Source organism: Marmota monax, unplaced genomic scaffold (genome assembly GCF_021218885.2).
Source record: "Marmota monax isolate L192 unplaced genomic scaffold, Marmota_monax_Labrador192_F-V1.1 WCK01_AAM20220418_F8-fsc00118, whole genome shotgun sequence".
Lineage (NCBI taxonomy): Eukaryota > Metazoa > Chordata > Mammalia > Rodentia > Sciuridae > Marmota > Marmota monax.
In genome coordinates this window covers 4,406,934-4,433,475 of record NW_026695231.1, presented here as the reverse complement: position 1 = coordinate 4,433,475, position 26,542 = coordinate 4,406,934, and the positions used below count along the sequence as shown (strand labels likewise).

The following is a 26,542-nucleotide window of genomic DNA, read 5'->3' as shown; positions in this document are numbered from 1 at the left end:
AGACAAGGACTGAATTTTGGGAAGTTATTCTGAAATCTGAGGATGAAGTAGTTGGGAAGATTTTAACTTGGAGGGTGTAGAGAAGACCTGGGAGAGAGTTTCATTAGGTCAGACAGTTTGCAATGGAGACACGGAACTGGAGAAATGGTAGTTCATACTCTGTGGGTGGAATTTTCTTGTCTGTAAAAGTTGTGTTTTTGTTTTGTTTTGTTTTTATACGAGGAATTGAACTCAGGGGAGCTTTACCACTGAGCTGCATCCTCAGCCCTTTTTATGTTTTTTTTTTTTTGAAACAGGGTCTTGGTAAGTCGCTTGAGGCCTTGCCAAATTGCTGAGGCTGGACTCAAACTTGGAATCCTCCTGCCTCAGCCTCCCCAGTCACTGGGATTACAGGCATGCACCATAGCACCCAGCCAAAATGGGGTTTAAACAGCATTTATATGAGAGGATTTCTATGAGAATATGTCAGACTGAGAACTCAACACATTTTAATTATTATTATTTGAAAAATCTTAGCAGCAATGTTCTATAATAGTGAAGACCAATGCTCTGGGGCACATTGAGGATTGACTTCAGAGTGATTTGCTGAACTCCCACACATTTCTTAATCTCTTTTCACCTAAATTTTTAAATCTTTATAATGGAAGTAACAAATAGCACCTCATAAGATTATTGTAAGATTATATTAATGCATCTACTGTGTTTTGACCTGGCATGTAGTAATGGTTTAATAAATGTTGGTTCAACATACACACACACATACATGAATGGAAAGAAAAACTGTCAAAGTAGAATCAACATGACTTTATAATTAAATTAATGTGCACATGAGCATGTGGGTTTGAGGTAGAGTAAGATAGGAGAAGGAATCTGAGATAAATTTTGTTTCAGGACTGAATAATCCTACAGATGATACCTTGAACCACGATTGGGAGCTGAGAAGCTAAAAGAATTTGGGAAGTTGGGCCAATAATTAATTCAATTTTGTATCCGGTCAGTTTGAAATGCTAATAGTATAAACATTACTTTGGTCTGGTAAACCAAAAATGAAGTCTCAAAATTCTTAGAGCAATTTTGGGCATCTGTGTATTAATGTTAAGAAAGGAGGGTAATTTCAGATCTAGAATTTATGATTTAAGGATCATTAGCACATAAGTATAAAAAATGATAATAGCTAATATTTGTTGAAAACGTTGAGCACTGTACTAAACATTGTATATACATTATCTCAATTTTCTCTGCATCCCTAGGAGGTAAATACTATTAGTAGATACATTTAACAGGTAGGAAAACAAAGACACAAAGCAGATGAGCAACTTTCGAAGGTCACCTGATTGAGTAATGAGTAAGGGTTTGACTTCAGACAGTTTTATTCTGGAACCTCCCCTCTCTATTCTGGGACTGTCTCCAAATGAAAGGTTGAAGATGTGATTGGTCAAGACAGCATGGCAAGAGAGGATGTTCCAGTGGGGTATGATTTTGAACTTAACCATCCACAGTCATTCCCTTGACATTCTCAAGTGAAAGAAAAGGTTCCCCTTTATAAAACCAAAGACAAGAGTTCCATAGGTGATGTGTGATGAATGCATGGGTATTAGAAGTTCAGACTTTGAGGTCTTTAACTATCCTAACTGGTTCAGGTTCAGGATAGTGTTGAGATACCAAACCCTGTCTTAACAGCCAGGCACTCTCTCCCATAGTTCACAACAAAAATTGGATGTATCAGGGATCATTCAAAACAGACTCCCACTTCCCAGCCCTGACTTTACTACAGTGTGTATTGGGGTCAGCCTGGCATGCTGTGTTTCTAATATGTACCTGGGAGAATCTGCTGGGCAGCCTGTTTGAAACCTACAACACTGACCAACCCAGTTTGCTGGGAATTGAAATGTGGTATTTTCGTTATATAAAGTACAGCCATAAAGAAATGATATTGCTTTTCTGTATGAGTCCTAAACCAGCTATGAAGGTGATTTTAAAAGAGAAATTCCCCAAATGTTTAGAGCAATCACAGGATCACTGAGGTAATTACGTAGCCTCCCCAAGTGACTATTTCGAAGGGAAATGCTAGTTTGGATGTGTAGTTTCTGGTGTATTTAATAAATACCACTTTCATTACTAAAAGAACTTCCTTCATAAATGTGATTTTTCTGGATAGAAAGGGAAACGTAAGGAGCGGACCATTCATCCAGTGTTATTACTATGTATTCTCCATTTCATTGTTACTCTCTTTGTTTGGAGTGGAATCGATCAATTGGGTCATTTTCTAAGCTCGATGGACCATCATCATCCCTGTTTATATTTGAATTGTTCACAGCACTTTGGCCTTTACAGAAAAGAGCTCTGAACTGACGCAAAGACTTCCATTAGAATTCTATGGAACACCCTTCCATGATACGATTTGACCTATGGAGATCTGAATCCACTCAATGATTAACATTTTTTTTTTATGTCAGGGATCTGCTAAATTTTTATATTTCAGTTTGGTCTGGTTTTGGTGTATAAACAGTAGTTCCCTGGGCTGATCTAGTAGGTCTCTGTACGATTCATGACTTACCACATTTCTGTGAGGTTTCATATCTGCTGTTAGAAACAGCCATTCTATATGCTTTATCTCATAATAATTACACAGAAAATTAAAAGGATCAATTCTAATTTAACGATCTTTTTGCTTAACCAGTGTTTTGCTCCGCTTACAGATTGAATCACTTTCTCACTTGATTTTTCTGTAAGATAGGGATCCTCTCCACTTAATTAGATCATTATGAGGTAAAGCTAGAATTGGAAAACAAAGGTGCTTTTAAAGGGGATCTAACTATGGACATATTACCTTCATTTGAATTTCTCCCATGGTGCATTTCTCTTTGGCCAATCATTCATTTACCACCCACTTACTGAACACCTACTCTGTGACAATGGCTCTTCTAGGTACAGGAGATAACACTGTGTGGAAAAAAAAAGTCAATGTTTTAGTCAGCTTTTTCATCACTGTGAGCAAAAGACCTGACAAAAACAACATACAGAAAAAGTTGTTTAGCTCATGGTTTCACAGGTTCAGATGATGGTTGGCCAACTCCCTAGCTATGGAGCTAGGTGAGGCAGAACATCATGGTCGAAGGATGTGGCAGAGGAAAACTGCTCAGGACATGGCAATCAGGATGCAGAGAGAATGCTCTCCTCACCAGGGACATAATATAAACCCCCAGAGGCACATCCCCTCCAATGACCCTCTTCCTATAGCCATACCCTACCTGCCTATAGTTTCACCCAGTTAATCCACACAGGTGGATTAATCCACTGATTAGGTCACAACTCTCATAATCTAATCACTTCACTCTGAACGTTTTTGCATAGTCTCACAAGCTTTTGGGGGACACTTCATGTATAAACCATAACAGCCAGAAAATGTTCTGCTCCCACGAAGCTTGTAGACATAAGGGGCGAGGCAGACTGTAAATGGAATGAATAAGTAAATATCAAGTGTATTTGAAGGTGTTGAGAGAAATGGGGGGAAAATAAAGTAGGGAAGTAGGAAGGGAAAACTGGACTAGGGACAGTTGATGTTTCAGTTTTAAATAGGGTATGGAGTGGGTGGGTCCTCCTAAAAGAGTGACACTGAACGTGGTTTGGAAGGAACCGAGCAAAGCCATTGTAACAGTTCTCCAGTGGTGTTCCTTAAGATGTTGGTCCTGAGAAATGTGAGCTAGAAAGGGGTTTCCCCATTCAATCAGTTTGGAAATTTTAGGTTTTAGACATTTCCCCTGCTTGTTAGCATATGAAATAATTTGAAAAGGCCTGGTAAAATTAAACCTGTTTAATTCAGATACGTTTGACCATATTTCCTTCCTTTGCTTTCTTTCCTCCCTTCCTTTCCTCCAGGTATGCTGGAGAAACTAGACCCTAGCTCCAAATCCACCCTCAGCTGTGGATGTGATCTTGCTGAGTGGTAGTTAGTAGGGTCTCCCAGGCAGGGTGGTTCAGGTAAACAGCATGGATTCCAGAGTCCTGGGCCTCAGTAAAACCCTTGGATCTGTCACTTTGTCCCAGAGAAAGGTGAATCTCCCTTTAGTTTTTGATTGTTTCGATCTAGAAATAATAATAATGCCAACTATGCAATGTTATTGTGAAGATTAAATAACGATAGCACTTTATAAATGAAATAGTACTACAGATATGGGTGTTTTCCTGTGCTTTTTTTCTTTTGCTGTTTCAGTACTTGGGATGAGTGGATCCATTGTTCTTCTGTTTACGGTCCATTTACAAAGAGCTTTACCAGAGGATCATTGAAAAGGAGAAGGGCTTGAGTTATGGGTTTGTGCAAGGGCTAAGAACTGTGCTACTCTAGATTAGAGTCTAAACTTGGACCCTGTTAGCATCAGGCACTAATTGCTTATTAGCCACCCACAGGCCATTTTACCACATTAGCTCAAACTTTGCTGTACACTGGAATCAAGTGAAAAATTTTCAAAAGTACTATAGCGTGGTTCCTACCCTCAGGCATAATTGCTATGGGGTATGACTCAAGCATCAGAATTTTAAAATCATCCTAAGTGATTTTATTTGTATCAGTAGTTTGGGAGCTACTGATATAAGTTACTCCTTGTGCTCCTCTTTTTTAGAAGTCTGGCTATGTTAACTTTGTTACTGTAACAAAACACCTGGGATAATCAACTTAAAAAGAGGAGAGCTTTGTTTTGACTCACATTTTGGGAGGTGTCAGTCCATGGTTGGTGGTTGGCCAACTCCCTAGCTATGGAGCTAGGTGTGGCCCCCTGTCATTTGGGGGCCAGAGGCAGGCAGCACACCATGGAGGGAGTGTGAGATGCACTAGACTGCTCACTTCATGGCAGCCAGTAAGCAAAAGAGAGAGAGCAAGGGAAGGGGACAGGGTTCTAATACCTTCTTCAATGGCATGTCCCCAGTGACCTAAGTTCCTTTCACTGGGCCTTATCTCTTAAAGGTTCTACCATTTTCCCAGCATAACAGACTAGGGACCAAGCCTTCAACATATGATCCTTTTGGGAATATTTTAAGGTCCAAACTGTAGCCATGGCCAAGAGAAAAGCTTACAAGTTTATTATGGTTACAAACTGATGAACCCGGAGGAGAATTTTCTTTTCTTTTTTTTTTTTTAAATCAGCTGTTTACTTTGACAAAGCATGGTACCATCATATGCATTTTCTCGTTTAAACCTCCCCCAAACCCTGATACTTAAAGATCACACATTTGATTTTGAAGGTAAAATACATAATCCTGGAAGGCTAAAGAAAATTCTTCAGGAATTTGAAAACAGGACATTCGGAGTGCCTTCTGTGTCTTTTCCACCAGATATTCACAGTCATTGAATTTTCCTATGGGTTTATGGTATTTTTTTCCCATTTTCTTTCCTCAGCTTTCTGGCAAAATCTGAAATGAAGCATGTTTATATCAGTGTCGAATAAAACCAGTGTAAACATTTTTTGGAAGAAGTGATAATAGGATTTTCATTTCAAGCTTAAGTCTGATAAAAGAAGGCCTTTATTCCCTTATAAGAAATTATAAGGGAACTTATAGGCCAATACACAGTAATGTAGAAATTTTATGAGCAAAGCACTCTGGTCTATTGCCTATCAGTAAGGCTGGCCCAGCACTTCCCATTTTTCAGCTTACCTAAAGCATTTTCTCAAAATGGGAACATGTGCAGGCAAGTGTTCTCTGATAATTGTTTATTCATTTAGCGCTTACAGTGCATCTACTGTATGCTGGGCTCTACAAGTCAAAAGATAACTAAAACATCTGTTACAGTAAAGGCAGCCAAGACCTCTGAGCAGTGGACAGAGTAAGGAAAATTCAAGTGTGAGTACAGCCTCATTGATCTAAGTGTACTATAGGAATGTTGATGGCAGTGGAGACAAAGAGGGGTCCGCCATACGGGGCTTTCACTGGGGATGCAGTGAGGTGTCACTGTGGAGGAGTTCAGAGAAGAGATAACTTTTGAAGCTGTGGTTACTCCCCCTTATGCCAGCCCTTTGGGAATTTCCAAAACAGTGCTATAGGAATCATGACCCAGTGACAATAGGGCAGGGACTACAGAAGAAATCCAGATGTGGAGAAGTTGGGTGAATGGCCACCGTTGCAATTGCAGCGAGAGGCAGAAATGAGACTCACCCTCGAGGGTTCTGACTCTAAGTTTAGTGTTCTTTCCATGACACTGAGTTTCCTCTGCTGCTTCAGCAACTGGCAGGTCCACGGAGATGAAAACATAGTCTGTAGCTTGTGGCATCAGGTGACATCTTGATTATTTTTTTCCAGTTGAACCTGGTTGCCAAGGAAAACTCTTTCTCCCTTCTGTACCCAGGCAGGGAAAGTGGTATCTCAAAAGGAAAACTGTGTCTTGAAAGAAGTCCAGAAAAACCTCATGGGGAAGTAGAATTCTGAGATGGATTGTTCTTTTCTGAAATGTATGCTACAGTACAGCTGTCTACCAATACTTAAAATCACTAATACTGTTTTGCCTTGGGTGTTATATAATTTCACATTTTGCAAATTAGATCTCATTCAAATAACTGCAACTTTACTCCAGACTCTAAGTCCTTTATGTTCATAATTTTTTTTTGCCACGTGTCTTACCAGCCTAACCCATCCCCAATTCACTGCTTGCTGATTCCAAATAAATTTCTCCAGCCACAAATCTGTTCTTAATTTTTCCCAGGGCTGGTGGAATTGGGCTGTTCCAAAGGACTTTAAAGCCAACGTATATCAAACCAAATTCATTATTTTCTTAATCTTTTTTTTTTTTTTTATCTCTTTAATAACATTTAACTCAGTTGCCTAAACCAGACATGAAAGTCTGTGAATTCCAGTCCCCTGCCAAATATCCCTCCAGTTCTTCCTCCTCATTCTTTGCCACCTCAGCTGCAGTGGACTCCTAACTACTCCTTGAAACAATGATTATTTTCCTACATGAATCTACCTTGCTTAGCACACAGAGGATTGTCCAACCCGCTTGGACAAAAACGGAAACCTCATTTCAATTCAGTATTCAAATAATTTGAATAGGCTGCTATATTTTCGAATTGTCAGTTAAGTAAATTTCTTTGACATGAGGCTTTCATCGTGTCTCAAGGCCATCATTCTGAATACTGATAATTATTATATACTATCCATGTTGTAACCAGTGTGACATTTGACTTCAGTGAATGTGTATCTTTTTTTTTTTTTAAGTTCATTTAAAATAACTTGTTTTTGTATCAGTTGTTTTTAACCTTTCTGGAGTCATAAAGGAATGTGAAGAAAGTTGTGGATTTCTCTTGAGAACAATATACACATGTTCACTTGGCCTATAATTTCAAGATCTTTGTAACTCATCCATGGATATCCAGGTTTCAGCTAGCACGAAACCTGGTTGAGGATCCCTGCCTGATATGAAATTATTTTCATATTTCCATGTCAGAGATTTGTTATACATTCCTATTTTAAGTAAATGTTCTAATGAATTTGGTTTTTGCTGAGATGTGATTAGCTGTCTGTTTTCCCAGAGTCTGTACCACATCATCTAAAAATGTATTATGGATAGGGCAATGGATTCTTCCAAGCTCTAGGATTTTGTGAGGTCCTTTAACTAGTAAAGGGTGGTAGGGATCAACTTGGATTCTCAACAAGGCCTGAATTCTTGTCTCCACATGTTCTACTAACTTTGCAAAACCTTTTAGAAACATTAATTCAGGTGTACAACAAAGCAAATCTGACATAATATTTTATTTGAATTAATAGCATCCTTTTCATTTCTACTATATTATTTTCCTCAGCAAAAACCTGGATAGAAAGTGAATAATATCAAACTATTCAATACCTAAGAATAAATAAAGGAGGGCTGGGATAATCTAAGTGGTACAGCACTTGCCTGACATGTATGAGGCCCTGAGTTCAATCCCCAGCACCACAAATAAAATTAAATAAAATGAGAAGAATAAATAAGGAAAGGAACACACAGAGAAGCTTACTGAAATCAGTTCCAATAAGGAAATATGCAAAAAGGCCCCTTCAGGTTCTAGCTCCTAAGTCTCTTCATTGATAGATCTCTGCTCTTCAACTAGTATCAGGATTCAATTCAAACTACCTGTGAATTGAAGACATCATGCAACACAGACTGAATTAACCTATATCAAATTGAGTCCATACAACAATTTGGTCATGTAGGCAAGTATGAATGATGACTAACAACATTTTGGCAGAAATGATAGGTTATTGGTACACATAGTTATTAATAATTTTGTCTAACGGGGATACTTTGGGAAAATATAAATTTGATTATGCTTTTGCATATGAACTTAGTTTTTCAGAGCTACCCTTTTCTATACTGTGGATTAGAATATGAACTTGGCTAATTTTACCTGAGTTCTCTAGATTCTTTCTAGTATGCTCCAAAAAACTAATCCCACCATGGGCCAAATATTCTTGTTTGCTCTTTCTCTCTGTCATATTCTAATTGAGCCATTGCAAGGAACTTGGAGATATGTTCCATCCTGTGTAGGCAGGGAACTGAGGCACAGCATGATTAAATAATTTGCAGAGGTCACACACTGCTGACCAGTAGCCCATCTAAGGTGAGCTAGCTCACGCATCTTCTGGCCACCAGTTCCCACTTATTTCCTTATCTTTCAAATAAGAAAGCATTAGTTAACTCAGAAAATGAAAAAAAAAACTTATCAGACAAAGGCTCATAACAGCCAAAAAACCCATAATGATTAATTTTATGATAGTTTCCCCAATACTACAATTATATACTTGCTCACCCTCTTCACCCCCACATCAGGTTCTTCTTCATCATAATGTGCTTCTCCAGTTAAATAGTTTTGTCATCGATCTGACTTGATTGTTTTCTAGGGACATCTGAAATAGGCAGAAACAGGTTTATAATTTCTTCAGTTAAAAGGATAAAGCTTTTGTTACATTAGACTTTCAAATTTTATCAAATTGAAAAGTGGCATCCTAGCTCTACAAAGCACAGTTGTGTATCAATTAATGTATCAGAAGCTATTTAATGAGAGATAGTGTTGTTCTTGGCACTCTGGTAGGCAGACCGGGAAAGACAGAGAGAGAGAGAGAGAAAAAAAAAACATATTTCTGTCAGAAAGGAATTGAGAGGTGAAGAAGGGATTGAAAAAGAAACCTCAGAAACAATTAGAGACCCGTGATGTTCTACGTAATAGTGAACATTGTGGAACAATGAGAGAGAAAGATCGATAAACCCAAGAATAATAAATAACAGCTTTGTGGGCAAAATAGGATTTGAACTTGGCCTTGACCAGTGGATAGAATTTGACTGGCAAATACAATTTAAAGAGGCAGAAGGAGGGCATTGAATGACTGGGCAATACCATTGGAGTAGGAGTTAACAGGGTATGTGAGATGAACAATGGGTGGCCAGCCTGACTGAACCAAGGGTCCACCATGCCAGTAGTTGGAAATAAGGTTGAATAGACTGATAGAACTCAGGGCTCTTGATTTTGAATCCCATCTGTGCACCTTGGAGCATATAACTTCTCCATGCTTCAGTACCCTAGGTAACAGGAGATAATAACAGTCTTCCTGTTTTATTGTTAAGGATATTTAATTTGATTCACAAGTTCTGAGCACCAGTAAGGTTTACTACATTGCTTCCCATGTGTTCTATATACCTTAGTAAGCATTTTCATGCCCTCTGGTTTGGTTGGGAAGTGAAATTGAACATGCTACAACAATATTAAATGATTATATATTAGGTGAAGCCAGACCCCCCCCCCCCCAAAAAAAAAAAAAAAAAAAAGACTTGAAAGTAGTCTGAGAGTCTGAACTCTAATAAACAACACAGAGCTGTTCTTAAGCAGAGTTGAATTTAGGGAATCTCAGTTTAGAAAGTGTCTTTTCAGACCTTTGGAGCACTTGAATACTGTGCTCTGCTCTCTTCTAGTTGCTCAGACATCTCACCCTGGGGAAGGAAACCACTTGGCTGCCTGCACTGGTATGTGGATTGGTGACAAACAGCAGGGACGGCGTTTGGTCTGAAAAAGAAAAAATGAAATTGGATTTCAGGGGATTAAAGTTAGTCACATTTTTGTGGTTCTTTTCCTTTGCAGTGGGTCTTTAAGGGTCCAGTTCTGAGGTTAATAAAAAAGCTGGAGAACAAGATTGAATATTAACGAGTACCTCTTGGATAGTTACTGGAAAGTTACTATAGATGGTCTCTGAATTGGCCTTTGCCCTCTTAGAAACACTGATTCTTGTAACCTCTAGGCATGGGCTTGACTGCACCAGTTCATCCTTGTGGCATTCCAAGGAGACCGATTAGCAGAGGCAGAGGAGCCATGTCCAATTGTCAAGGGTGGAGAGGCACTGCTCAAGTCTTGGGATCTGGCCATTAGTCAATAGTCCTCTGACCCTCTTAGTCTACTTCAGCTAGGCTCTTCTCCAATTCTGATTGTCTGGCCTTTGCATAATTACAGTGTCTTCCCTGTGGGATTTGCTAGTGATTCTTGGACTGTGACGCTAAAGCAAAGAGGCCCAACAAGTTACTTGGTATTTTCATTAAACTTAGCCAGTTTCTCCAATAGTTTACCTATTTAAGGTTAACTATGTTTAAACACCCAGCAGTTGCAGATTATCTTGGATGAGTTAAAAAGTTTTTCTTTCAAGCCATTCTGCTTTTCAGATTGAACATTCTCTTTGGCACTTTATATTTTGCAACCTCGGCTTCTGCTGTCATCTTTTAGGAATTTGGAATCAGAGTGGAACTGTGACTTTACCCATACTTAATGGTGATCAAGGTCAAGCAGGAGTTTGAGGGGGAAAGTCCTTAGCCCATTCTGCTACTCTAAAAGGGTAATTAGTGATAAAGAAGGGCAAAGTATTGGCCAAACCTGATGCTAGATATTTTTTTTTAAATCAGGAACATACCCATGGTGAGTAAAATACACAATATTATGATTAAGAGAAGTTATAGAAAACATACCAGACAATGTACAAATAACATGAAGTAAACATACAAGAAGTTGATCTGTGCTTCACCTATCATGTGGTCACACCATCTAAAATACCTTATTTTTGGAAGAAATAAATATTAAGGAATGTTCTTGAGATCTTTCCTACTGATCTTGGAGAACATAGTTATAAAAGTGAGAAATACAGTACATAGTCCACAGTAACATCTTTGTATTAAAAAAAAAAAAAAGTTTTCCTGCCACTGTACAAAAGTCAAAAGCTAGTTATCCTTTTTGCCCTTCCAAACTCCCCTGATAGGTCTGATGCCAGGAGCCCCCCTTCCTAAATTTTATGGTGTGTCCACAGAGCCCCTCAAATGGAAGCTTGGACTTTACTCTGTTTTCTTCTCCCCTCCCCTCCCCATTTTAAAAAGGCTTTAAAGAACATCTCTGGGAGACAAAAATAGCCCCAGTTGTGAGAGGCCTGCACACTGGGAATGCAACCGAGATATGCAAGTCAGCAAGTGCACGCCGCGAACATGAGTGTCTGGCCCTGGGTGGATGCTCCTCGCTATCTTGGTGCCTATTCTCTGCCTGGGCCCGGTGGGTAGAAGGGAGAAAGGTTTTACAGGGTGGGAGGTGGGTCGGGTTGGTTTGGGATCCGATCGCCTAAGAATGGAAACCCCAGCATTCTGGCTCAGGGGGCTCTTCCTTCCCCTCCCCCCATGTTTTTCAAATTTATTTTGCCCAGGCGAGGATTGGCGACGGTCAGAAGGGAGCAGTTGGTACTGAGTGTCACCCTGAAGGTAAAATGAAAGACAAAAGATGAACGCATGCTTGCTTTCCTTTTGCAGTGGCTGCGGCGGCGGCAGGAGCAGCAGGATTTAAAGGGGAAAAAAAAATCACACGCACATACACACATATATACACACCCAGAGGCGTCAATTATGCAAACGCAATAATGCGATCAGATCATGACTGTGCCGGGAATTTTTTTTTTTTTTAAATATAGATATTTATTTTAAAAAACCAGAGAGAAACGCATGCAAACAGAAACGTGCACATACCACGTAACCACCCGAGGAGAACCTGGCAGCCTCTCTCTTCTTCTGCCAAGTTATCATTGAGAAAACAGACAGGCATCATGACGTCCTGGGTCACAGGGAGTGCGGACCGACGCTACCAAGAGAAAAGGGAGGCGCCTCAGCGCTCCGGCTAGCCGCGGGCGCCCCTCTGCCCCTCGCAGCCTGGCTCGGTGAGTGCACAGCCGCTCGGGACGCGGACCCCGGGTGCCAGGCCGGCCCCGTGCCCGCAGGGGCAGAGCGGGGGGCCGTGCCCTTGCCACCGGCGGGCCGGCCAGCACCCCCTCTCCTGCTGAGGTCGTGGGAGCCCAGTTAAAGGAGGCGTGTGTAAGATGTGCAATGTTCCTGCATGGGGGTTTTGTAGACTTTCATAGCCAAAGAAACCGGCTTCGGCTTCTTTAAAATCCCCGACGACTCACCTTATTAACCTGCTGCAGTTCTGACCCTGCCAAGGTAACTGCTCCAAATCCTTATCATCAACATCTGGAGACAGACATTTGCATCTGGGGCATTCTTTATTTGCAGTCCTGGTTGAAATCTGTATTGCTACCCCCTTCCCCCCTTCACTTGCTTAGAGTCTCTTGGAGGAAAAAAAAAAAAAAAAGAAAAAGCAACCCCTCCCTCAATAACACAATCCTAAGTACTGCCCACCTCTTGTAGACTTGCCTGACCATGACTGCAAAACTGTCAGCGTGTGTGCTAGAGACACAGATAAATCCTAATTGCAATTAGATTTGTTCTTTCAACACCCCTCCCATCCCCCTTCCTGGATAGAGACTTAAGTGCTTGGTAAAGTGGCAAAGAGTGAGGGCAGAGTTCAGCACCGGCACTGGGAGGGGTTAGGGGCGAGGGGATGTGGGGCAGGGGTCTTGTGGGAGAGGGTGGTGCCAGGAGTTGAGGACTGCTGTCATGGGCTGGAAAATCCTTCTGGTGACTGCAGCTGCTGTAGGTGTCTTCCTCCTGTCCTCTACGCCTCTTTCCCTTCTCCCCAACCCTTTCACCTTCCCGAGGGAGTCGCTGAAGTTGCACAGAGGTCACCAGACCCTCATTTAAGTATTTCAAACCACCCACTCCCTTCTGCCCCTCAAGTGTGTGAGAAATTCTTCAGGATAGAGTGCCCCCCCCTCCCCACCCCTGTTTGGTGATGGGAGATTCTCAGGGAGAGAAAGACACAGAGGGCAAAGCTCCACTCTGCCCCTCCTCCCCTCCTCTTCCGGCAACCTTTCCCTAGCTGCACCCCCTTGGTCTTTCAGTCTTTCAGAATCTTAATGAGCAATTCTGTAAGAGTCCGGAAAGGCCTGCAGACACCCCCACCCCCACCCCCTCAGTGTTGTGGAATGATTATGTATGTGTTTATTTATTGTGCTTGCTTGGGTTATGTTGTGAATTGCCACATGGATCTGCTTTTGCTAGGGAAGCACGTTTGCTATGTTTGTGTTGTAGAATAAGAACCAGTGGCCATGGGGGAAGAGGGACACACAGAGAAACCAATTGATTTGGCTAACATAAAACAGAGGGCAGTGTTGAAAAAGGCACCCTCTCATCCAGGCCCCTCAAAAAAAATAAAAATAAAAATAAAAATATGAAGAAGAACTAGAGAAAGAAAAAAAGAGGAAGAAAGTCTTTCAGCCAGCTTTCAGCCAGCTTATGGGTACAGAGAAGCCCTTAGGTCCACACATGACCACCCACTACTTTCAAAACACTCCTGCTTAATACTTTAAGTCAAGATCTGGAGACCTGCGGATGTGGTGAAGTGTGTTTCAGAGCAGCTGAGTGACTTGGTCTAGTTTATAAACTTGTTTCTCACACTGCCCAAAGACCAAATAGGGGAGTATGTTTGGAAAATGCTCAACTTCAAAAGCAGCAGGCAAGAGAAAAAGAAGCAGAAAAATGTCTTAGAAGGAGGCAGGGGATGGGACTTGGGAGTGGTTTCAGGATCTCCCCCCCACCCCCTCCTGTCCAGTAGATTTGATATTATCAAAATGAGTTAACCAACCTGAGAAACAGTTCTGTCATTGTGAGAAAGAGAGGGAAATTTGAACAGTTCTCAAATCTGAGCTGAGGAGTGGCTGACAGAAGGAAGGTACACAGACATGCTGATGGAGATGAAGTGACACTGATGAGGTTTCTTTTCCTTCATACTTGAAAAGCATCAACTATGTAATGAAACAGGGCTAGCTGATCTTTGAAATAGATATGTCAGTTATGCATGGCTTTGTTATTTTTCTTAAAGCAATTCTCATAACTGTTTAAACTTGCATAGAATTAAATGTGTATATATTGGGAATGGTATCATATTGCACATCAGACTCTCCATTGACTGGGGTGATAAATGTAGACAAAAGATGGTTCTTTTTCTTTAATAAATCAAATAGCATTTAAGTTTTCGTGCATGATACGTCCTAAAATGTGCTGGTCGTCTTTAACAGGAATTGCCTGGGGAGCTGAGGGAGTTTCTGATGGGTGGTGTTTTAACAAAATAGAGCAGATCAATCGATTAGGTTTCCATGTGTGTGCGGCTCAATTTATTCTGTACAATTTTTCCAGAAATTAAAAGGTTACCAAGAGAGTACCATGTTCCCATCTCCAACTGAGCACCACTTATTATTGCAACAGTATTTCAATATTAAGTGATCTTCAAGATATTTCATCTTTCATTTGAGTTCTGAATTTGAATCAGCATGAGAAGGGCAGAGCAGCAAGATAAGGTATAATTCACCACACCGACCTCTGAGGGGCTCCTAGGAAAGTGTTGCTGAGAAAAATATCCAGGCCTGTTCTTGGTAACCTTGTTTACAGGGACATTTCAGTTGAAGCTAGAATTCTAGTGAGAGTCTGCCAGAGGTAATGGACTTATGTTTGGAATTGATCTTAAGTGTCTCTTTTTTTCCTCCTTAGCAGACATGCTATGCACCTTAGCAGAACACTTTAGGCAAAACTTTTCTGACGCCCCGTGACATTTTCTAATGTAGAGAAATCCCTGGATTAGTGTGCCACAGGAAAGGGAGTTATTTATGAGGCTGTCCTTTTGTTTACAGATGTGTTAGTACCAGTATCTTTAGTCTCATATTTTTTTTTATTTCTTCTTAATGTCTGATTGATTCTGTTCAATGCAAAGCAAATCATATTTGGGGTGGTTCAAGTATGCCTTACAGATTGACCTATGAAATTGGTTTCAGCTTGACATTGAACATATTATCACACCAGTGAAGGGTCTTTATGATATGATACAGAAATTTTGTATTTGTTTCAGAATTGTTGGAAAACTGTTGAAATAGAAATATTTTGAGGAAAATGCCAAAAGCCACATTAATGAAGAAAAATACTGTTGAGATACTTTTGAATAATAGATAGGATATGTAATGGTCAACCACAAGATAAAATTTTTACACAGTATTTTTATGGCTTCAAATTGGCTGCATTGTAAACTAAGCTTACTACTCTATTAAGTCATTATACTTTTCAATTATTTAACATTTCTGGCGGAGCTAGCTTCTGTGGTCTTTTTCCGTACACATCAGAAATGATATGTACAGTAGTAATTGCTTGTTGTTAGTGTGAGGACTCTGCTATGGAGCAAGGTTTAATTTTAACTTCTAGGGACAAACATTATGAAGAATTCACAGAGAAAAATGAGTGTTATAGAAATAACTCTCACCCTATGAAATGTGGATAGCTATGGCATTGAAATTTACCTAATATAATCTGAGTTATGCTCACTAAGAAACCTTGACAGTATCTGCCTTCTAGGTACTGTGCATTTGGAAATAGTATATCTCCATTTAAATGCAGATCTTCAGTTTTCTCCAGGGAGCAGTTGGTGAATCTTTCAATTGAACTACTGGTATGAGAAAACCTACTGAAATTTCTCCATGAACAATAGAAACTGCCGTTTTGAAATAACGATTACCAAGTATCATAATATTGTGATTTTTAAATTCATTGAAAATCTCTTTATAAAGTCAAAATAATGTACTGGGGCCTCTGTGCAAACAAAGAAGTTTTCTCCTGTCATTTTGTTATCAGTTGGTTAAAGCTGTGAAATACTATGGCTCCAAAATTCAGGGTTCAGGTTAGTATTGCCATCCCAGTAGAGTAAGTGGACCTTCAGGTTCAGAGCAAGGAATTATGCGTAAGTTCAGCCAGCTCTCACCCTCTCAGGCTGGCATATAGGGCTGGGGGGAAGTGCTGTAGGACAATTTAAGGATCTTTCTCTGAAGCAATTTTCTTTATGTTATTTTGGATCTAACTTATCATGGTACTTTGTACTGGAATGGGTGGTGGTGGTGGCTAAGGAGAACCAGAGCCCAAGTGACCTTCTTTTAAGAAAGTCATAGCTTTTGAAATACGACACCTCCAGGGTTCTGGTCCCTTAGAATAAAGGGAATTGGACAAATCCTTGCAAATCTTTAAATAAAAATTCCTGACAATGTGGCTGTGATAAGATCCCTGTGATAATGCTACAAGTCTTTGTGTCTTTATCACATAGATAGGGAACTTTTCTTTTTCTGGGAGATTAGCTACCACTCATTTATTCAACCCTGATTATTTCCAATTGGGCAAGGCCACCTCCTCCTTGTACAGTACTGGCATAGACCCCTTTTCCTAGTTAGACATGCATATAGACATTTAATAGTGCATTTAGAACATTCTAAATAACATCAGTAGTTATAGAAAAGTGTCCCTTATAGTTTTAAATCAGGCCTTTATTTATAGTTCTATGGTGGAGGATGTGTTGTTCATGGTTACCACCAAAGACAGTTGTTTTTGACAAAACTGTGATAAAATGATGGACACTGGCAATTCAAAGATATTTTATTTGCTTATGGATACTTATGGCTGGTTCAGATGTCAGTTTGCTACAATAAATATCCTTGGGATGTGGCTCAGGGGTACTTTGCTTGTCTAGCACATAATGAGGCTCTGGGTTTGATCCCCAATATGGGAACCTCCCCCTCCCCAAAGTCCCTCCAAACTCTGGATAGGACTCTAAAAAAGGATACTAACACATTAATTTACTATCCTTAAACAAATTATTTAACTTGGAAAATCTGCATATCTGACAACATTTTTTACTGTTTTAAAGATCGAAATGCAGACTGCCAACAGGATATGAAGCATAGCAAAACTTGTATTCCTGTTCTGAGAGACACTTACATGGTAAGATAAACAGTGTTTTCAGCTATCTATGTTACCAAAGTGGTTCATTTAAATTTGGTCTCGCTCTAAGATATATTAGATTAATAAGGCTGATTTTATGGCCAGTATAATTTATATTCACAAATACCTATTTTATTAGCACAATTATAGATTGTGAAGCACATTTTCATATATGTTAAATACCAGCAAGAATAACTAACATTTGTATAGTGAGTTACAGTTTATAACCATATATCATCCATAAGCTGGATTTATTGTACTTTCTCAAGAAGGAAATGTAAGCATTATATGAAAATAGATTCTTTTATTAGAGTTTCTTCCTTTTCTTCCACTTTTCCTTATTTTTTCTTCTTCTTGTCCTGTGTTGTTTCATCTCTCCTCCTTTAAGGGGGAAAATAATCTAATGATATTTCTTTTGGTAGAGTATATATAATTGGTCATCACCTATTTCTATTGAAAAAGGAGATGTAACAAGCAAGCCCACATGATTTTTGGACTACATTTTCTGCTCACTAGTGTTCTTGAGGAAAATGTAAGGTTGCAGAAATCATTTCATGCCCTGTATGTTTTCAAACATAAATCAGGAAAATTGTTAGCGAGTTATAGCTCTTCTTAGAGACTGTAGCTATCATGCTATAGTAAACACAGGCTATATATTTTTCCAAGTTATTATGTGTGGAGAGAAATCTAAAGTTGGCTATTTAGATGAACACTTTAATTCGGTTATTACAAATTCATTTTCTATTTAGTATGAACATTTATTTTCAGAAGGTTGCAGAATTAGGGTATAATACCCGATGATCCTTTGGATCAATCACCATCATAGTTAGAGATTTGTTCTTTATGGCTGATGTATATTCTAATGAATGTTAGACTTCAGCAGAAGGTCAGTCACAGTGATGGTAAGCAGAGTTAACCATATGACCAGATTGTCCACTTCATCTGAGAACAATAGCAATCCTTGTTTTTTTCATTTCTGATATGAAAGGTTTTGACTAGTCAATCTTCAACTCACTTTACCCCTGTGATCCTTAGTTACGTGATTGATTAATAATGGATCAACCAATTAATCATACTCCTATTTTTTTCTATTCTGTCAACTAATTATTACTTAAGTATGACCTATGCCATGACTACAAATATTAGTGTATACAGCAGTACATGAGCTCAGGTTCAGTGGTTTGAAATGAAAACCTCATGAAATTTAGACAGTCAGGTTTGCATTAAAATGTTTCCTTTCTAGATCAATTATCAGATATTCAAAGCACACCCCCACCCCCGAATAATCTTAAATGCTGATTACTTTCCTGTGTTGGAGTATAAAAGCATATTGTTACTCATTGGAGTGAAATCTTGTATTATCAGTGATGAATAAAATGTAAAGAACAAGTTCTATTATGCTACAAGTGATAAACATAACATAAAGGCAGTAAAACTGAATGCTAGTTCATCATTTATCTAGACTCGGGAGGGTTGCTGTTAAAGAGAATGCATATAACTGGAAGTTGAAAAGATAGATGAGAAGTATTGCAGAGTAGCCGAAAGGGAATTTTAGAAACTTTCAGGATTTTTAGTGACTGGTTGCAAAGTATATGACTTTTCTTTCCCTTGAAAGCGTGCAACATTAGCACTGCTGCTAAGTTTATCACCTGTGATAAGATTTGCTTTTTGACACCCAAACTCACCGAAAGGCAGGAGGAAGGATGTATGGAGACAGAGAAAATCATTCTCTGAAGCCATTGGCCAACATGTGAGAAAAGAAAAGGTGGAAGGTAGAAAGGTATGTGTATATGTGCGTGCTTGTGTGTGCATGTGTGTGCACGTCTATAAAATGGCCTGGTATGTATTTAACTGAGCTGTGGCGTGTGAAGCCAAAGGTAAAAAGAGGAAGCCAATGTGTGGGGGTTCCCCATGAAGGGAGAGGACAGTGTGTCATGTGGAAAAGCTTTGGAATTAGGTTTTGAGCTCTTGTCTCAAGTTTACTGTATGGTTTTGAGAAATTATTTAATTCTCTGAATTGTCAAAATGTGAATGATCAAAACATCCATCTGCTTCTCAAGATGATTTTGAGGGTCAAGTGAGAATCTGTAAACTGTATTTAGTTTCAGGTGGTGAGGAAGAGTCATTAGGCCAACCAGTTCTCTTTAAGTGCTCAGGTCTGACCAATTTCAAGGGTTATTTGTTTAGTCCTGGAGTGGTATTTGGTTGGCACATTTCTTGCCCACCCAGGAACAACCTCTGAGGTAGGTTCTTTACATAGTATTCTATTTAGGGAGGAAGCAGGAAATAGTATGCAGCTGGGCAGTTGAATATTGGAAGATGTTCCCAAGCATGATAATTCTAATGTATGCAATGCCAGTACTTGAGCATATTTACTTTCCTTTACAGATGGCCAAGCTTGTCTAAATAAACAAGTGAATGACTTTGGAAACAAAACAATTTATTTGGTAATTTTTTTCTTTGTCTTAAACATTGCCTATCATTTGCACTGTGGTCATGACATTGATAGTAATCTAAATTTCTAGCATTTTTGTGAAGGCTAAAGAAATCATTGTTTGGCAGTAAATACTTATAAATAATGATATAAATCACATTTAAAATAAGGTTTCCAAGGTGTAACATTAGCAATGAATGTAATACATCAGTTGAACTCCAAGTTTTAGGTACCATACAGATTTTTCTAAGGGGTATTTTTATGTATGACTTGCTGATAACCGTCTAACTAATTTTTCCATTAGAAATGGACTGTATGTCAAAACAAAGAATAAAGTAGTAGGTCAAAAGTCATTCAAGAAATTTGAGTTATCTGTACAGACAATATATCTTAAAATGCAGATTTTAAAAAAATCACCTTGAATTGTTTCTGAAATTGGTATGTGTTCTGCTCTGATTCACAAGATAATGATCAACAGAACTCTCCACTTTGTGATCTGTAGAACTTAGAAACTGGGTGAACCTAGAAATCAAGATGTCATAGTATTAAGTTTGAATATAAAGGTCAATATTTAATCACTCTTACCCCAAATTATTAGGTCCTGGTTACAAAATACATGCTAAACAAATGAAGAAAACAAAATTCAGGGAGTTTAATTATGAATCAGTGTTAAACACTTTGAGATGCATATGACTATTTGGAGGTCATTGAGAACATTGTATGAGAACTGGAAGGCCACAGATAACCTCCAAACCATTGTATATTAAGGCTCTGGCTTCTTATGAGATTGAGCATAGGTAGTAAAATTGACTCGGCTTGAGTTTCTTTTCAATGTAGCAAAATTTATTAAACATTTAATATGTTTAATATCATCCTAGGTGCTAGTGAATTAAAAGTAATTTCAAGTTGTAGTGTGTCTAAGAGACTCATTCTACCTTTAGGGAAGTACAATATGCCCACATAAAACTGTTAAGGGGATATATCTTAGTGGTAAGCGTTTGCCTAGCAAGTGAAGGCTCTGGATTCTGTCTTCAGCACTGGAAAAACAAAGAAATGAAAACCAGTACTGTAAAGAATTGTGCAAAATATGAATGCTACATGACCAATTTGTATAGTTACTTTAGACAGTACTTGGAGGAGTCCAAGAGCTTGGATTAACATGCACGCTGTGATTTACTAGCTGGGTAACCTTTACCTCTTTAAATTGTGGTTTTCCTATTTGTAAGTTGGGCATAGCTTCATTTATCTCATAAAATTTTTGGCAGAATCAGATGAGACAGCATTTTGTTTTGTAGTGTTAGGGATTGAACCCAGGAACTTGCCTATAATAGCTAAATTTTTTACTAATGAGCTATATCCCCTATCCCAAGATATTTGATTTTTTTTTTTCTTTTGCATGTGATAGAGACAACATAGGTCTTCCCTCCTGCCCTCCCATAGTCTAACACTTATGGACCTATACTTGAAGCAATGTACTGTTTCTCAATTGACTCTGTGCCCCCACTGTCTGGCACTGTGCCTGGTTCTGCCAGGAGACTCAGTAAATGTTTTTGAATGAATGCATGCCAGGCTCTGTCGCTCAACATGTGCATCCTTTACGCCTTAACAGAAAAAGCTTATAGGGTAGATAACTTGTGACTACCTCAAAGATGAGGAAATAGAAAGTTTGGAAATTGTAAGCCACTCCTGCCCTTGTGCAGGTGGAGGAAAGGAAGTTAAATCTGGCACAGAACCCAGACTCTATTCATTACGCAGTATGGGTTCTTAAATGTAAGGAAACCCTCATCGTTCCTCTATCAATGCAAAGTGAAGGCCTCGGATGGTTCACCAGTTGCCCAGGCAGCTCCTAGATCCCTTTCAGAGGAGGAGGAAAGCAGTGCTCTGAGCTTCCTGACACATTTCACTTGGCCTTTGTTAAACTGCCAGTTGTGCTTTTTGCCCTTTGAAGTAAAATGCACAATGGTGAGAAAATGCCAGGTTATGTACTGCAACCTGGACTTGTCCTCGGGGCAGGAGAGAGAGATGGGGAAGGGCAGAGGAGAACTGGAGGGTAATGAAGTGGTCAACCAACGACTTGAATACTTGGATTAAGTTTGTTCTATGCCTTAGCTGACCCCATCTATCTCTATTTCTCTTTCTTTTATGCTCCTTTAACTTTCCCTTCTAGAGATGGTGAGGTGTTGAATTTTCCTTGTCTTCCATATTAAGGGTGATGATAAAGCTAATTCTACTGCTGATCAGCACATTCCATGTTTTCCACAACTTGGTCTGCTCTTGATAATCCCTAGTCTCATTATAATAGTGAGTTTTACTGGAGTGAAGTTTTGTAATCGCCCTAATTTATAATGAGCAGTAACAAAATGGCCCCAATAACACAGCCTCTGATTTGGGAGACGTAGTGCAGAATTTGGCACATATTACCCAATCCTACATTATTTTTTTTCCCCTCTGGATTTATTTCTGAGGAACCCAGAGGAACCTTAAACACAAAGGTTTATATGAGAAGCAGAAGGACATACATTTTGAGCATTTGAATTTATTTTTAAAGTTCTGTTAAAATAATAGTGCATGGTAGGTCAGGACAGCAGACAGAAAGTACATTTCAGACAAGTCCTGGGAATACCTTACTCCATTGTTTCCAGCCGGTAACTGTATGGTTTCCCAGGTACTGCGCTAACATACCCAGGGTGAAAGCTGGCGGGGAGGCACCTTCCACTCTCCTCGCGACCTGTGGTAAGTCTGCTGGGTTGAATTGTGTGAAGTTGTCAAAGGTTGCTCTGCTCTCCAGCACTTGGCACAGGCTCCACTGAAATGTGATGCCATTGGTTTTCAGTAAAGGTTCCTTTCTGCAGGGCTGCAAACACAGATCAGCTGCTACTGTGTATACACAACCAGGGAGCAAATCAACCAGCACATCTAAAGCAGCCTTTTTAACCCTGAGACTTTCCAAGATCTTCTCTTCATGCAGGAAGTTTCCTTCTCTGTTGTCAGATTTAGCACTGTGCTCCTGTCATCAGATCCGAGCTAGGCTCCCTGCTGCACAGTAGAGAGGCTTCCTTAAGACATTTGTCCTTGAAACTGCACCAAACTCTTGGAAGAACCCAGAACGTGTAAGTATGTATGATTTAGGCAGCACTAGTACAGGGCAAAGCTGCAGTCAACCATTATACCATATCCGATTAGCAGTGCAGAAGGGGTTTTTCCAACGTTCTGTTACATTCATTTTCAATTCGTTCTGAGGAAACAAATCAATTCTAGCTTCTGATACAGTGACTTTGCAGTAGATGGGGTTGTAATATGTTAGCTTTAACTATTTGCTGTTCTCATTTAGCATTTAGATGTGACTTGTGGGACAATTACTGTGGGCATTAAACTATAAAACTTCTAAATTTTTATTAGGAATTATAATTGTTGGTCATGTCCTTCTTGAGAAACAAGTTAGCTTTGGGGAATGTTTAAAGAATTAACTACATAAATTCATGGACAATAGAGTGAATTTGTACTGTTTCTTGCTCTCAATAAAACATATTAGTTTGCAGTTTTAATTTACTCATAAAGAGCATTCCACTGAGGTTTTGTCTTAATTGAATTCTACTCAATGCTGTCGGTTTGGTGTTTTACTGTCTTGTGTGTGTCTGTTTAAGTTACTTTGCTGGGGTTGCAGTCTGGTTAAACCTGTATTTAGGCACTATTTAGATTCCAAGAACATTCAGGTGAAATAAAGGCTCAAGGAATTTGGGGAGGTGGTGGATTTGTTTTCGAGGGTGGTCGTATTACCCTGGAAAGCATTTTAGATGCACAACGTGAATGGCTGTCAGATGGAGACCACAGACCGAACACTCTGAGGCTCTAAGTCAAATCTCAGCTTGTCCACTTTTGTAACTCCAAACAATCAAAGTCCGTGGCCCCTTTCTATCAATTTTTAATATGCAACAATACTTAGGTTTATAAGATTAATTTCTCTCAGATTAGTCTGATTGATAGCTGGATTGTGGTTTCTTAAGAGCTCACTCCCTGAAACCCACAGCAGAGCTGCATTCCATTTAACTAGTGAATGTAAAAACGGGTAACCATGGATTCAGCCTCCACTAACTGCCAGAGCAGTGACTTGTTGTAAACAATACAAATGAGCCAGGAGAGCAGAGGCAACCAGACATGAAATGATTTTAATAGAAATTACGGTAAAAGGTCATGTGATTTGGTATCTGCTTCTGTTCAGTTTTAAAGGGGAAGTCTTTCTTTTCTGCCCCCCTCCTTCCCTCCTACTTATTCCCAACCAACCCAAATAGGTATCTCCTTAAACTTGGCAGGTCCCAGTCTGTGCTTCCATGGAGAAGGGTGGCCCATGTAATTCTGGGCAAAATGTGGTGACTTGTGGATTTTCACTGGTAAGTACCTTTATTTTAGACATAGAAAGGAAGTCTGTGTATTTCAGGGCTTCCTTTATGGAAAGTCATGCTAATTACGTCACAGAAGTTCTCAGGCCTAGGTGTGAGAGGGTCATAGGTCATTTTGTTCCTTCTCTTTTAAATGGTATGGCTGTCTTTCTTCTGCCTTCCTGAGTCTTTGGATTAATTTGTAACCTTGGTCTTTCTGAAAACTGTTATTTGCTTTAGAAACAACTTCTGCAACATGGTAATAAGCACATGTAGAAGCTATGAGAAGGACAGTGCTTAATCTTAGGATTTTCACCCACCCAGACCATTTCTGAGTTCTACAAGGACCAGGACTTAAAATAATGTTTGCATTTCTCTGGTGGAGATAGTTCTATATATGAAAATGATTGTATTCATACCTATGTCGTCAACCAAGAAAAATGAACAAACTGAATCTGTTAGGTGCCACAAAACCTCATGGTTTGTTGTACTGTCATTATCCATTTTTAATCAGAGGAAATGCAAGAAGAAAGTCTAGTAGTCAAAGTTGGGGGGGTTGAGAGAACTTAGAAGCAAGCTTTGTCTTTGTCTAGATTTGGTGGGAGGGTGTACCTATTTGGTACACAGTGAGAAATGAGGATGCTTAGAGTCATGGCCTCACACAAACTGGCATTTTAAGCAAAGGACTCTGTCTAGACATGTTGTGTCCTAAGGTAAAACAGACTTGAACTGGTGTTTTGGGTTACATTTCCTTTCACTTGCAAACAACGTATGTAATTGGAACAAAACCCCAAAATGATGTATTTATATTTTACCTACCTTGGTACATAGAGTCTTCTGAATGAATACCTAATTGTACGCATACAGATTTCACAGTGACTGATAGAATTTGGGGTGTGTATTTTCCTATTTCTTCACTAGGATAGAATCAATCAACACATGAAAAAATCTAAGGGCTATAATTTAACAACTCAATAATAGGAGCATCAACCCCCTCCAAACACTCAAAATTTTGTCTAGCAAATTCTTTGTTAAGTGTCAAGTGTTAACAGTACTTATGTTTGTAAGTTTTTTTTTTTTTTTTTTTAAATCTTTCTGGGGTTGGTCATGTGGCTTAGTTGTATAGTTATAGTGCTTGCTTAGCATTGTGAGGCCCTGGGTTTGATCCCTAGTGTGCATGTGTGTGTGTGCGCGCACACACACACACACACACACACACACACTTTTGAGATGCTGGAGAACTTTTATACATGCTTAGACTGAAACATTCTTCAGAGTGTCATGGTTGACGGTGTAGTCTCATGTCTTGTTTGCTATTCTAATACCAGCTATGCCTCTCAAAAAGAGATGAAACTTGTGTAATTAATGCTGGGAGGGGAAAAAAATTTCAAACAGATGTGGGAACACCAAGCCCAAGTAAGGTTCTGAGTAAATTATAGTAAAACTACAGTTCTTTTCTTTGTCTTCATTCTCCAAGCATAAGAGCAGGACTGAAAGTATCAACTCCAGGGAGGTTAGAAGCACAATCTTTCATGATTCTGACTTGCTCTGGAGTCTTTGCTCTTGACCTAACTTAGGTCATAGTAGGCATAGTAATGCCCTCTCTCTGACCTTGCACATCCTCATCTGTAGATTGAGAATAATTATGTGTGTCAGTGGGTAGTCGATGATGTACTATGTAGAAAGTATTTAGCACCATGTCTTGCATAGTAAGTACTTAGTTTCACCCCCTCCTTAGCCACTCTAAGTTTGGTCCTTTCCTAGTGACATTTGTACACTGCAGTAATGTGTCATTGCTTTGGAGATGATGATTCAGTTTAAAGCATATCATGGTGCCTTATATAACATTTTATTAAAATTCAAAAGTAATATATTCATTTTCCTGTAAATTACTTCTGTAAACTAAGGTTTTTTAAAAAAAATTTATGATTTTTGATATTGTGACTATTGAGACTATATGCATTTTATGTTTGATCTTTATAGTTGTGGGTAGAAGGATACTTAAAGGTGTAAGATATTCAAATTACACCAATCCTAAAAGCTTAAGACCGAGTGGTCTCAAAGATGATCATATGTAATAAAGAGCTGTAATAACAGGTTAGTAAGCATGAGGTTATATGCTACCAAAAAAAATATATCTCTTGGGAATATTGCATATAAGTTCAGTTTGTCTTTTGCCCTTTGCCCTTGACCTAAGGTCAAAGGTCTCATTTTCTCAATCCTCCCTCCCTAGTCCATCCCTTCCATTTTGTCTTCCCTTCCCTTCCTCCCTCTTCTTCTCTTTCTGCTCCATGTCTCTCAGCTGCATTGCATTTTCTTTTTCTCTCTGAATCAGAGGGCTCAGGGAAGGGAAAAGAGGGACAGGAGACCCACAGTCTTTTGATGCCAGCTCTGGTTTTATAAATGGAAACTTTAAGAGGAGTCAGAAAAATCCGTTTTTCTTTCACCTGCTATTGAACTGAGAGCCACATCTGAAGTGACCTGCAGACCCCAGGGAAGCCTTGCTCAGTAACTATTTGTTGATTCATTGATTAAACGGCATGGAGAGAAGGG

At 39.3% G+C, this 26,542-nt stretch overlaps 1 protein-coding gene and 1 long non-coding RNA gene across 26 annotated transcripts in view; one reads left to right on the top strand and one right to left on the bottom strand.

The window, feature by feature from the left end:
- Nucleotides 1-26,542, top strand: part of Esrrg (estrogen related receptor gamma) — a 601,476-nt gene that overhangs the window by 36,512 nt on the left and 538,422 nt on the right. For 5 of the 23 annotated variants that reach the window (XM_058577065.1, XM_046438426.2, XM_058577064.1 and 2 more), the window contains exon 1: nt 18,795-22,723. The exons of 5 other annotated variants lie outside the window; for them this stretch is intronic. The gene's annotated coding sequence lies outside the window, so the exon portion shown is untranslated. Of the gene's footprint in view, nt 1-11,371; nt 11,541-11,563; nt 12,193-12,270; nt 12,473-17,105; nt 17,180-18,794; nt 22,724-26,542 lie in introns of those variants that run through there. 13 more of the 23 variants (XM_046438416.2, XM_046438415.2, XM_058577066.1 and 10 more) reach the window with 8 other exon arrangements.
- Nucleotides 5,055-12,323, bottom strand: LOC124088692 (uncharacterized). 3 transcript variants are annotated; one of them, XR_009226161.1, is made up of 4 exons: nt 12,005-12,323; nt 9,893-10,022; nt 6,148-8,871; nt 5,055-5,406 (listed from the first exon to the last, which is right to left on the bottom strand). It is a non-coding gene; the product is annotated as an uncharacterized LOC124088692 (long non-coding RNA). The 3 variants fall into 3 exon arrangements; XR_009226162.1 differs by having other exon boundaries at nt 5,055-6,297; nt 7,983-8,871; nt 12,005-12,307; XR_009226163.1 differs by having other exon boundaries at nt 5,055-8,098; nt 8,775-8,871; nt 12,005-12,254.